The 11,915-nt window shown below is 39.1% G+C and overlaps 1 non-coding gene across 1 annotated transcript; it reads left to right on the top strand.

The window, feature by feature from the left end:
• The first annotated feature begins 8,380 nt into the window (after positions 1–8,380).
• Positions 8,381–8,487, top strand: LOC128289330 (small nucleolar RNA R71). Its single transcript, XR_008278939.1, has one exon. It is a non-coding gene; the product is annotated as a small nucleolar RNA R71 (small nucleolar RNA).
• Positions 8,488–11,915: the final 3,428 nt, after the last annotated feature.

Below are 11,915 nucleotides of genomic sequence, written 5' to 3'. Positions count from 1 at the left end.
AATTCTATAAATCGAGGGTAAAATGGTAATTACAGAAATCGAGGGTAAAACGGTAATTCTATAAATCGAGGTAAAACGATAATTATGTAAATCGGGGTAAAATGGTAATTATGTAAATTAGGGTAAAACAAGAATTCTATAAATCGAGGGTAAAATAGTAATTACAGAACCGAGGTAAAACAGTAATTCTGTAAATCGAGGGTAAAACGGTAATTTTACAAATCGAGGGTAAAACGGTAATTCTATAAATCGAGGGTAAAATAGTAATTCTGTAAACTGAGGGTAAAACGGTAATTCTGTAAATCGAGGGTAAAACGGTAATTTTACAAATCGAGGGTAAAATGATAATTTTACAAATCGAGGGTAAAACAGTAATTCTATAAACTGAGGGTAAAATGGTAATTCTGTAAATCGGGAATACTTTGGTAATTTTACAAGTCGAGGGCATTTTAGTAATTTGTAAACTAAAGTATTCTAAACATGGATAACAATACGAATGGGCCTAAAGCCTATTCTCGGCCCAAATGGGCCCACACGCTCGTGTGGCCCTTTTAGCCCAAACCTAGCCACAGATATGCGATTCACCTAGCCTAGTCCAATATTTACTACACAATCAAACAACTTATCCAATTGGGCTGTGAGGCCCATTGGGCCCACATGGCCCCTTTCTACCATCGCGACTGAAGTAGCCATCCAAAAACAAGAGTAGTGATAAATACACACCGATAGGAGACTGGAGTTAATCCACACTCGAGCACTCTTAGCCGACGCCCAACCCAAACGAGCACGCCATACAATGAAAGGGATCACCAAGAAAGGTACATTTACTCTCTTCATGGTTCCTCTATTTAAAGCCGACTTCACAACCACTCTTATATTAGCTTCGATGTGGGATCCTCCAACATTAGAGTTTAAATTCAACACCAACTCTGGCGCCACTGTTAGCAAAATAAATGCTCTTTGCTTGCCATGGGATTCAACCTATGCCTCCCTTAAATGCTCCACACGCTACTCGCCACTAAGCCACAAGGCTTTTTGTGTCATATTTTATCCCCAATTAATTATAAGGTCTAAAGGCCAAAGTCCGTGTTCCTTTTAAAAAACAAAATAAATTGCAAGAGCCAAGGCTTGAACCCAGGCTCCCATTCAACCTTAATGACACCACAACCACTAGACTACAAGCTTCCTTGTGTCATTTATTTAACACAATAATTTAAAACCCTCATCCAAGCATCCGTGTTTTTTCACTTAATACCAAAATTTTGCTAAAGCCCAAGTTTGAACCCAAGATTTCTCCAACACTTCTCAAAGCCATTAACCACTAATAGCAAACATTTAATTGTTTCATTTCATTGCACAATTAAATACCTATATACAACCTCCTTACGGACCCCCACTCAAGGCCCAATACTTCTAGGCCCAAATTCGGGGTGTTACAGAAGCTCCTCCAAATTGGTCGAATAAATCATTGATTCTCAGCAGTGGGTACTTGTTCTTAATCGTCAGTGTGTTCAACTGTCGATAATCGATGCACATCCGCATTGACCCATCTTTCTTCTTTACGAACAACACTGGTGCTCCCCATGGAGATACACTTGGTGTAATGAAGTCTCTATCCAATAACTGTTGAATTTGGGCTTTCAGCTCCACCAACTCCTTCGGTGCCATCCTATAAGGTGCAATGGACACTGATGCTGTTCCAGGCAACAAGTCGATTCCAAACTCATCCTCTCAGTTCGGGGGCAAACCTAGAAGCTCTTTTGGAAAAACATCTTGAAAATCCTTGACGGTTCTAATTTTATCCACTGTCAGATCCTCAGTTTCCGATTGGCTTACAAATGCCAAATAAGCCTCACATCCCTTTCGAATCCACTTCTTGGCTTTCAATATCGACACCACATTAGACAGATAATCCCTACGCTCGCCTATCACCAAAACCTCCTCATCTTTTGTGGTCTTTAACATTATTTACTTAGCAGCACAATCTAGAGTAGCCCTATGCTTAACAAGCCAATCCATTCCCAAAATGAGATCGAATTCTCCGAAAGGTAGCTCCATCAGATCTCTAGAGAAAACTTTTCCTTGAGTTTCTATAGGCACACCTCTATATAGTTTATCTACCCTAACCGAGTGACACAAAGGACTTAGTACAGATACCCCACTCACGGTCTCCTCAGAGCGCACACCCAGCGACCCAGATATAGCACATGAAACATATGAATGGGTAGATCCAACATCTATCAACGCAGTGTATGGCATACTGGAAATCAGAAACGTACCAGTTATGACGTCAGGTGCATCACCCTCCTCTCGGCGACGAGCTGCATACACCAATGCCGGTTGACGAGCCTCAGCAAAATCCAGCACCCCTGCTAGGCGCTCCTCTTCCTCGACCATTTCTATTACCACCACTGCCTTGCCCACATCCACTCGAAAACTGTGGTCCACCCCTCACTGGTTGAGTGACCTTCTGCTCTAAAACTTGAACCTGATCTGGTTCCTGGGGACAATCCTTAACCCTATGCTCTATATATCCGCATCAGAAACAGGCACCAGAACGTTTCCGACACTCACCCATATGTATCTTCCCACAATTCTTACAACCCTACAGTCTAGCAGCATTCATCGGTATTGCTCGATTTGGCTCCATTACCCTTGCTCTCTTAACATTCCTATTCATACCACCTGAAAGTCCTGAATCTCTCCTAAAACGATTCCGATCTTTCTCACGATTCTGTCTTTCTGTATGCTTCACTTCCTCAGCTATCCTAGCTTTCTCCACTAAAGCAGCAAAGTTACGCTCCCTCTACAGAGCAATCAGCACCCTAAGTTTATCTCTCAGACCATCCACGAAGTGTACGCTACGCTCATACTCTGTAGCGACAATCCCAAAAGCATACCGGCTCAGTCTCAGAAGCTCAGACTCATACTCAGCCACTAACTTACTTCCTTGGACCAGGTTCAAAAATTCTTTCCGGCGAGCGTCCACGTAACTAGCCCCAACATACTTTCCTTTGAAGGCTGTCTTAAATAGCTCCCAAGTCACACTGTCAGCAGGAGTTCCATCTCTCACCGTGAGCCACCACTGATAAGCCTCATCCCTAAGTAACGATATGGCTCCCTTCAGCTTCTGCTCCACAGAGCAGTCCAGATCATCCATAATCCGCTTTGTGGCTTCTAACCAATACTCAACCACATTCGGAGCTACACCAGATACGCCCTTAAATATCTCTGCTCCATTGGCCCGGAGCCGCTCAGAAATAGACCCCCAAATTTCGTTTCCTGTACTTACCCCAGCAACCCTTTCCAAAACTCGAAGCATTGCTTAGGACAAAGCATCATCCCCGGTACCTCGATTATGAGACTCTACCTCTATTGCCGGTGGAACCGGTGCATCTCCTACCAGCACATGTCCTGAAGACGAAGATTTAGCCTGAGTATTACCTCGGCCACGTCCACGGCCTCTTCCACAAGCTGCTCGTGTACTCATTTCTTATTATCTGATTAAGAATTTTATGAATCAATTTAATATTTTAGTGTTTATTACAAATGTCTTATGAATAACAGTAATTCAGAGTTTGAGTTTGTTTCCTTGCACGGTAGCCTAGCTATAGTCTCAGTCTACTTATCAAAGTTCTTATAGTTCCAGTGTTACCCTAACTAAAGTATCATGATAAGGTTTTGTTCAAGCATATAACAGATATTTCAGAAACAATCAGAAAGGTTCAGAAAACTTATAGACTTGGGCCGGAGATTTGGTGTGCCACCTTCTAAAAAACCAATTTTAGGAAACTGATTTTGATCTTTAAAATCATCTATTTGTAAAGAGGAAATATTGGAAACATTCTCGAAAACAATTTATAATCAAGTTCCTAAAAAATGATTTTTGAAACCTTTATTCTATGTTTCTTTAAAAACTCCCATTTTTAGACCCGTCCCATCTATTTGTAAAAAGGAAATATTGGTGCAACTTAGCTCTGATACCACTAAATGTAACACCCCAAACCCGACCTAGATGTTATGGTCAGATCTGATGTGTCACATGGACTTACGACTTAGTATGCATTCGTTGGTTTAAGTGATTGGGGTGGTCTTTGTAAAAACAATGGTTGAATGAAAAGCCGGTTTATCAATCTTTAGGCTATCCATTTGTTGTGCTTCTTGAGTCTTAGAAGATGTTCATTAATTTTGAAAACCCGCGCAGCCTAACACTAGCAGTTTCGACATAGTATCAATATAATCAGAAAATAAAACCATAGCAGAAAAAGAAATTTAAATAGCGGCCTTATTACAACTTAAAACCCAAAATTAAATAAGAATATAAAATAATAAAAATAAACTAACTTAGAAAAACCAACTTTGCAGATGACGTGGCACTCCGAATCCCTCACAGCTCCAAGCCCACTATGGCTGGGGATTTCATGCAGAGATGAAAATAAAGGGTGAGTTTGGTAAACTCAGTGTGTAACATATCCTAACCATAGCCCAAAACAGATCAAACCTCAGAGTCAGACTTATCTAGGCCTTGGCCCAGTACAGTAATCAGAATGACCCATAGGCCCATAGCAAATACAGAAGAAATATATATCATGAATGCAGAAATCCCAACCCAGAGCCATCCATAACACCCCCATACCAGCCTTACACCATGTGGGGAGACTAAAAATTGCAACGAGGCTGACAGATATTGTGACGAAGTCACCAGATACAGATTTTGTGGTTAGGCCACCAGAACAGATATATATATATGTGGCGAAGCCACCAGATTACAACGAGGCTTCCAGATATTGTGACAGAGTCACCAGAATAGATATATGTGATGAGGCCACCAGATTGCAGCGAGGCTGCCAGAACACTTCCTCCATCAATATAAACCCATGTCCCATGCAATAGAAATAATATGTCATGGCATACATATACAGAAACAGAACATCATTCTTTTCAGAAAAAAATAACCCTAGGGGTAAAATCGTAATTTTGCATGCATAAGGGTATTTCAGTAATTATTACCTATTGGTAAGGTTTCATGCTCATTCTAACATTTACCAAGTAATTAGAAGTACTTACCTCGTCTTTTTACCAAAGTGAGCCCATTGGCCCATTGGCCCGTTTTCAGCCCATTAAGCCCAAAAATAGCGTTGTGCACGAAAATGCACACTATGCACTCTAATCATCCAAATGCACCATGTTCATTAACAACTGTCTCACGAGTGCTCACACGCTCGCAAGTTCACAAAATACCAACGTTTCGGTATTTCGGCTTTTACCAATTCAGTCTAAGGGAGGGTGTCGTTTACACACCTGGTTGATGACGATTGATGACGATATCTCCCACACGATAATCCTACAATCGATCACTAACACATTAGACTTACGAATTAACAATAACTAACATAAATCCACGTCAACTAACCCAATCATCACACAAGTTAGTCATTTACACACGAGGGGCAAAATAGTCATTTTACCCTTCAAGGGTAAATCGGTAGTCCTACCCTATAGGGGTATTTTGGTAATTCTACAACTTATCTACTTGGGTCTACGGACCCATTGGGACCACATGGCCCATTTCAGCCCATCACGGCCCGAAATAGCCATCCTACTGCTAGAGTAATGAGAAATACACACCTGTTAGAAGACTGCAGTTAATCCGCGCTCCAAACACTCTTAACTGACGCCTAACCCAAACGAGCATGTCACAAAGCGAAAGGGATCAGCCAAGAAGGGTATGCCTACTCTTCTCATGGTTTGCTCTATTTAAAGCCAGCTCTCCATCGACTTTTATGTTAGATTCCCGATGTGGGATCCCTCCATCACCAGAGTTTAAAACCAACACCAACTCTTGCCGTCCCAACATAGCAAAATAATCAACCTTTGCGTGCCAAGGGATTTAAACCAAAGTCCTCTCACATGCCAACTCACGCCACCACCACTAGGCCATCAACTCATTTGTGTCATAAATCCAACACATTAAACTTTAAAGCGCACCTACTTGCTTCCAAATTTATTGAAAAGAAAAACCAAAATATATTGAAAGAGCCAAGACTTGAACCTTGGACCCCTTGCTTCCTCTATGGCGTCACTTCCTTGTCCCCTAAGTGGCGCCACCTTGCCACTACACCACACTCCTTTTTGTGTCATATTTTACCCCTTTACTGTTAAAAACCCAAACGCCAATTGCATCACCTGTTCATAAAATTAAAATCCGAAGGATTTAACTTAAGTTTGGGCCTTCTAAAGGCCCACTAACCTACTAAAATATATATTTTAACCAACCAGAACACACAAATTTTAAAAATCACAGAAACACAGAAAACCCGAAAATTAGGACGTTACAAAATCAAAATATGTTAGTGCTCAAGTTGCCTCCCGAGAAGCGCTTATTTATAGTCTAAGCTCGACTTACCTCTCTAGTGAATGGTCAGGGTGGTTCAAGGAGTTTATACTCATCATTCCTACTATCAATCTCATCAAAATAGGGTTTTAATCGGGTGTTGTTTACCTTAAAAGTGCCGAACTTGGGGTGACTCACCTCCACCGTACCGAATGGAAAAATATTGAGTACCGTAAGAGGGATTTCCTTATTCATTGTGGTAGTGACAATGTGGGGATCTGCGGCATCTAGTAAGACTTTATCCCCAACCTTAAGTTGATTAGGAGAGGTATCGGGCTTGTTTTGGCGTAGTTTCGGTTTACCATGTGTTCTCGATTTGTGTGCTCACCATTCGTCTACCTCCTCTATCCGTAACCTTCATTCTTCATGAATGTGACCTCTATCATTTCTGGAACATGGCTCGTGAACTTCTTTGAAGCTTAATTTCTGTAAAGTCATATTGTCAATTTTAGTAGATTGGTGTGGACTATTACCTTTTATGTTCGATGTGATGCCAGAATTATGAGCTTGAAGGGTGATCGTTTCGTCTCCCACACGAAGTGTAAGCTCCCTTGTGCCAACATCAATAATTGTTTTAGCAGTTGCTAAAAAGGGCCTTCCTAAAATCAGAGGGGTGTTATTATCCTCCTCTATGTCTAGAACAACAAAATCAACGGGAAATATGAACTTATCTACTTTCACGAGTACATCTTCAATAATACCCCTAGAGAATCTTATAGTTTTATCTACCAATTGAATGCTCATCCTAGTTTGTTTAGGTTTCACAGGACCTAGTTGCTTAAACATTTTCTAAGGCATGACGTTAATACTAGCCCCTAAATAAGCTAATGCATGACTTATATCTAAACTACCAATTAAACAAGGAATTGTAAAACTCCCTGGATCTTTCAATTTGTAGGGTAGCTTATTCTGTAGAATAGCTGAGCAGATTGCATTTAGCTCCACATGCGACGCTTCGTCCAACTTCCGCTTATTTACTAAAAGCTTTTTTAAAATTTTCATTGCATTTGGCATCTGCGGCAAAGCTTCAATAAACGGTAGGTTAATATGTAATTTTTTCAAAAGTTTGAGGAATTTACCGAATTGTTCATCTGAGTAGTCTTTCCTTGTCGCGTTAGGGTAGGGGACACAAGGTCTATATTCTTCATTCACTGTTTTGTTATGACTTACCTCACTTTTACCTTTGCTCACCATAGTTTCTTGCATCAATTCTGGCTCAAGCACAATGAATCCTTCCTTATCTTGAGTACTAATTTCATTGAGGTGTTCCCTTAGATTAGGTTCAGTATTACTTGGTAAGCTACCTTGTGGTCGTTCGGAGATTAGTTTGGATAGCTGGCCTATCTGAGTTTTGAGTCATTGGATCGATGCTTGTTGATTTTTAAGTGTTGTCTCGGTATTTTGGAAACAGGTTTCTAACATTGATATGAATTTTGAGAGCATCTCCTCAAGGTTCGGTTTCTTCTCTTGTTGGTAAGGTGGCTGTTGAAAACCCGAACGATGTTGTGGCCTTTGATTTCCTGGACTGCCCCATGAAAAATTTGGGTGGTTCCTCCAACCTGCATTATAAGTATTACTATATGGGTTATTTTGAGATCTAAAGTTATTGTTACCCATATAGTTGACTTGTTCCTCTTCGGTTGGGGCATTGAAGGATTGATATTTTGTATGCATACCATACCTCCTACACTTGAGTCACACCTCATTACTGGATGTACCTACGTAGAACCATAAATCTTTTTAGTGAGAAGTTCTACCTGATTTGACAGCATAGTAACTGAGTCGACGTTATAAACGCCGGCTATTTTTGTTGGCTTAGTCCTCATGACTTGCCACTGATAGTTTTTCAGTGACATTTCTTCAATGAATTCATAAGCCTCTTTAGGTGTTTTGTTGTTTATGGTTTCACCAGTAGCTGCGTCAACCATTTGCCAAGTCGAGGGATTCAAACCATTGTGGAATGTTTGTACTTGAAGCCAAAATGGTAACCCATGGTGAGGGCACCTTCTCAGTAAGTCCTTGTATCTTTCCCATGCATCGTAAAGTGTTTCTAAATCCATCTGCACAAAAGAAGAGATATCATTACATAATTTAGCCATTTTATTCGGCGGAAAGTATTTAAAAAAATTTCGGTCATTTATTCCCAAGTAGTAATTGAACCTCGTGGTACAATCACTGTTTATCTTTTTTCCTCAATGAAAAAGGAAATAACCGAAGATGAATGGCATCATCAGAAACACCATTAATTTTAAATGTATCGCAAAATTCCGGAAAGTGTGCTAAGTGAGTGTTGGGATCTTCATCCTGCAAACCATCAAACTGAACAAACTACTGTATCATTTGAATTGTGTTAGGTTTCAGTTCAAAAGTATTTGCAACTACAGCCGGTCTAACGATGCTAGATTCAGTTCCTATTAAAGAAGGTTTAGCATAATCATACATAGTGTGTGGGGCAGGATTTTGATTAGCCGCAATTGCAGGAGGTAGCTGATTGCCTTGGTTTTTAGCCATCACTTCGGTTGGGGGTTGAGTATTGTCTTCCTGCTCGTTCTCTATGTATCTTAAGCTTCGCCTTATTTCTCTTTGGTTTGTGCGATCGATTTCTTCGTCAAAAAGTAATGGTCCTGACGGTGTTCTTCTAGTCATAAACTAGGAAAACCTGCCAAGAGAAAGAAAAAGTAAATTAATTAGTAATAATTAAATTGCAAGGAAAAATAAATGGCTAAAGTAATAAAAATTGAGTGTTCCTAATATTTTAGTTCCTCAAAACGATGCCAAAAACTTGATCGTGAGGTTTCGTGATAGGTTTTAAATATTTATAATACTCGTTCTTGAACTAACTATTTATCGCGATGTAGGCAAGTGTACCTATCGAATAGTAGTATAGTTTTAGCAAGACCAGATTGTCAAACCCAAAGGAACTAAAAGTACTAGTAATGACTGTCTTTTTATTATCTAGCCTAAGAATAAAATGGGTTTTATTTGTTTTAATTAACTAATTATCTAAACTAAGAACGCACAGAGAAAAGAATTGGGGAATTGCTTTGGGAAAATCGATTGACTTGAGACAATACCTAAGGAAAAATCCACCTAGACTTTACTTGTTATTCTGGCTCCAAATCGGATGATTTATTCATTCAACTTGTTCCGTAGAGATCCCTAAGTTATGTTATTATCCCTATTCAAGACTAATAACATCTAATCCCTAAATTGAATAATCGATACTTTTCTCTAATTAACACTCTAGGGTTGCATTAACTCGATCTATGGATCCCCTTATTAGGTTTCACCCTAATCCGGCAAAATCCTGTCACCCTATTTCTAGGCACGCAATCAACTCCGCTTAATTATGACAAAAGTACTCGTAGACAGGGTCTATTCCTTCTCTGAATAAGAGCATGTCTTGAATCAGTATCCTGAGATATCAAAACAAGAATTAAGAACACATAATTAAGAACTAGTTAAATATTTATCATACGATTCAGAAAATAATAACAAGATTCATCTTAGGTTTCATTGCCCTTAGGTATTTAGGGGATTTAGTTCATAACTAAATAAGAAAACATCTCAGAAGAATAAAGAATACAAAACATAAAGAAAACCCAAAACTCCTGAATGGAGATTGAGGAGAGATCTTCAGTCTTGATGATGAATCTGGCTTCTGAGATGGATCAATCGGCTTCCTTGGAGTAATTCCTTACCCCCTTCTCCGTCTCCTTTTTCTCCTCTTCTAGGGTGTATTTATAGGCTTTGGAATACCTAAAAGCCCTCAAGATTGGCCTTTTCCAAATTGGACTCAACTTGGGTTCGACAGGGACACGCCCATGGCACACGTCCGTGGCACACACCCGTGTTTGATTATTTTAGGCCGTGTTCGAGCCTACCAAATTGACACGGCTGTGTGCTCTGCCCATTTGAGGAGGTCCAAGCCGTGTTGATTTCGTACTTTGGCCCATTTTTTCCGTTTTTGGCCCGTTTCTCTTTCCTTTTGCTCTTCTATGCTCTCCTAAGTGTAAAACATGAAATTAAAGCATTAGGAGTATCGAATTCACTAATTCTAATGGAAAATCATCCATAAGATGCATTAAACATGGAGGAAAAATATGTATAAATTACGGTTTATCATGAATGCATTTTATTGGGTATGAATAATGTATGAGAAATGTATGATTGTTTAATTCTTATGTCCGGTAATGCTCTTTAGCCCTATTCCAGCGATGGATATGGGTTAGGGGTTTTACAACTAATGGAAATAATGAAAGAACTTCAGGAAACAATTTTCGCTACCCCAGTTCACACTTCGGTAGCATAATGTCTTCTGATGGCTAAGAAGGATTGCCTTCCACTTCCTTTCCTTTACGCACCAAACCCTTTTTCACACTGAAGGATCTTTCCCATTTTTTTTGTTTTTTTTTTCTGCCATTTGTAAGGTCCCCTTCATTGGCTATTATAGATTGACTAGGCTAGGGTCGGCTAATAGCTCGAGATTATCTTCTCCTCTTTTAGGAGGATTTATCTGGTACAAGTTTGAATTTGAGCTAGGACTGTTGCAAGAAAAATGTTGACTTGGTCTTGCTAGCATAGCCATGGCGTTCATGTTGGCAAACTTCAGCACTTTGCCTTGACAAAACTTCACTCCTTTATTTCCTCGTTCTAAAACTTGTTCCTGCCACATCAACACATAAAAAACTCCACACAACCGATTAAAAGCACCTAATTCCAACACAGTTCAAGTACTAATGCAATATTAAAAATGCTAACTAAAATGTCCTAAAATGCAACAAAATGTACTTAAGTAAAAGTAATTAGCTAGGTTTAAAGACATGAAATATAACTCCTTTCAAGAGTTATCAAACTCCAAATCAAAATAGAAATCATAAATAAAATAGTTTCTAGCCAATCATACAAAAATTAGAAAAAGAAACTAGCCTTTGAGAATCTAAAATCCAAAACTCCAAATCACATCAACAAATTTCATAATCTTTAAGTGATAATTACAAAATACCAAAACATTACACTAAATATCATTCCTTTCTAAAAATCTCTTTATAGTTCCAAAAAATTGTTCTCATTCTCCATTTTAAGGTTCAATTTCTTTTGTATATGTAATAAGTAAATATAAAATGGTGTCACGTCATTATTGAATAATGTGCTTAATGAGTCCTTAATGATTTAGACATTCGAGAAGAAAGACATTATGCAAGTTTGCCGAAGAAGCTTAGGAGATTAGAAAGGCACTAGGTTTGGCTATGGATTATAAAGACTGGGTAATTATTGGTGACCTATTCAATTTAGAAATTAGAGATCATTTTTGATTGTGTTAGAAACATTCATTTAGAAATTGATTTTTTTGAACAATAAAAAATTAAAATTCCTAAAACCAAGCAGTTTTCTTATTTATAGGGACAAACCCTTTTACCAAAATCATACTTGTGTTTTGAAATAGGCAGTCTAAGTTGTTTTTGAGCATTTTACCAACACGACCTTCTTGGCTATTCACAAACCTCGGCTAATTAAAATG

Source organism: Gossypium arboreum, unplaced genomic scaffold (assembly GCF_025698485.1).
Source record: "Gossypium arboreum isolate Shixiya-1 unplaced genomic scaffold, ASM2569848v2 Contig01102, whole genome shotgun sequence".
NCBI classification, from domain to species: Eukaryota; Viridiplantae; Streptophyta; class Magnoliopsida; order Malvales; family Malvaceae; genus Gossypium; species Gossypium arboreum.
Note: the sequence above shows the minus strand (reverse complement) of the source record. Positions and strands in the feature narration are given on the sequence as shown.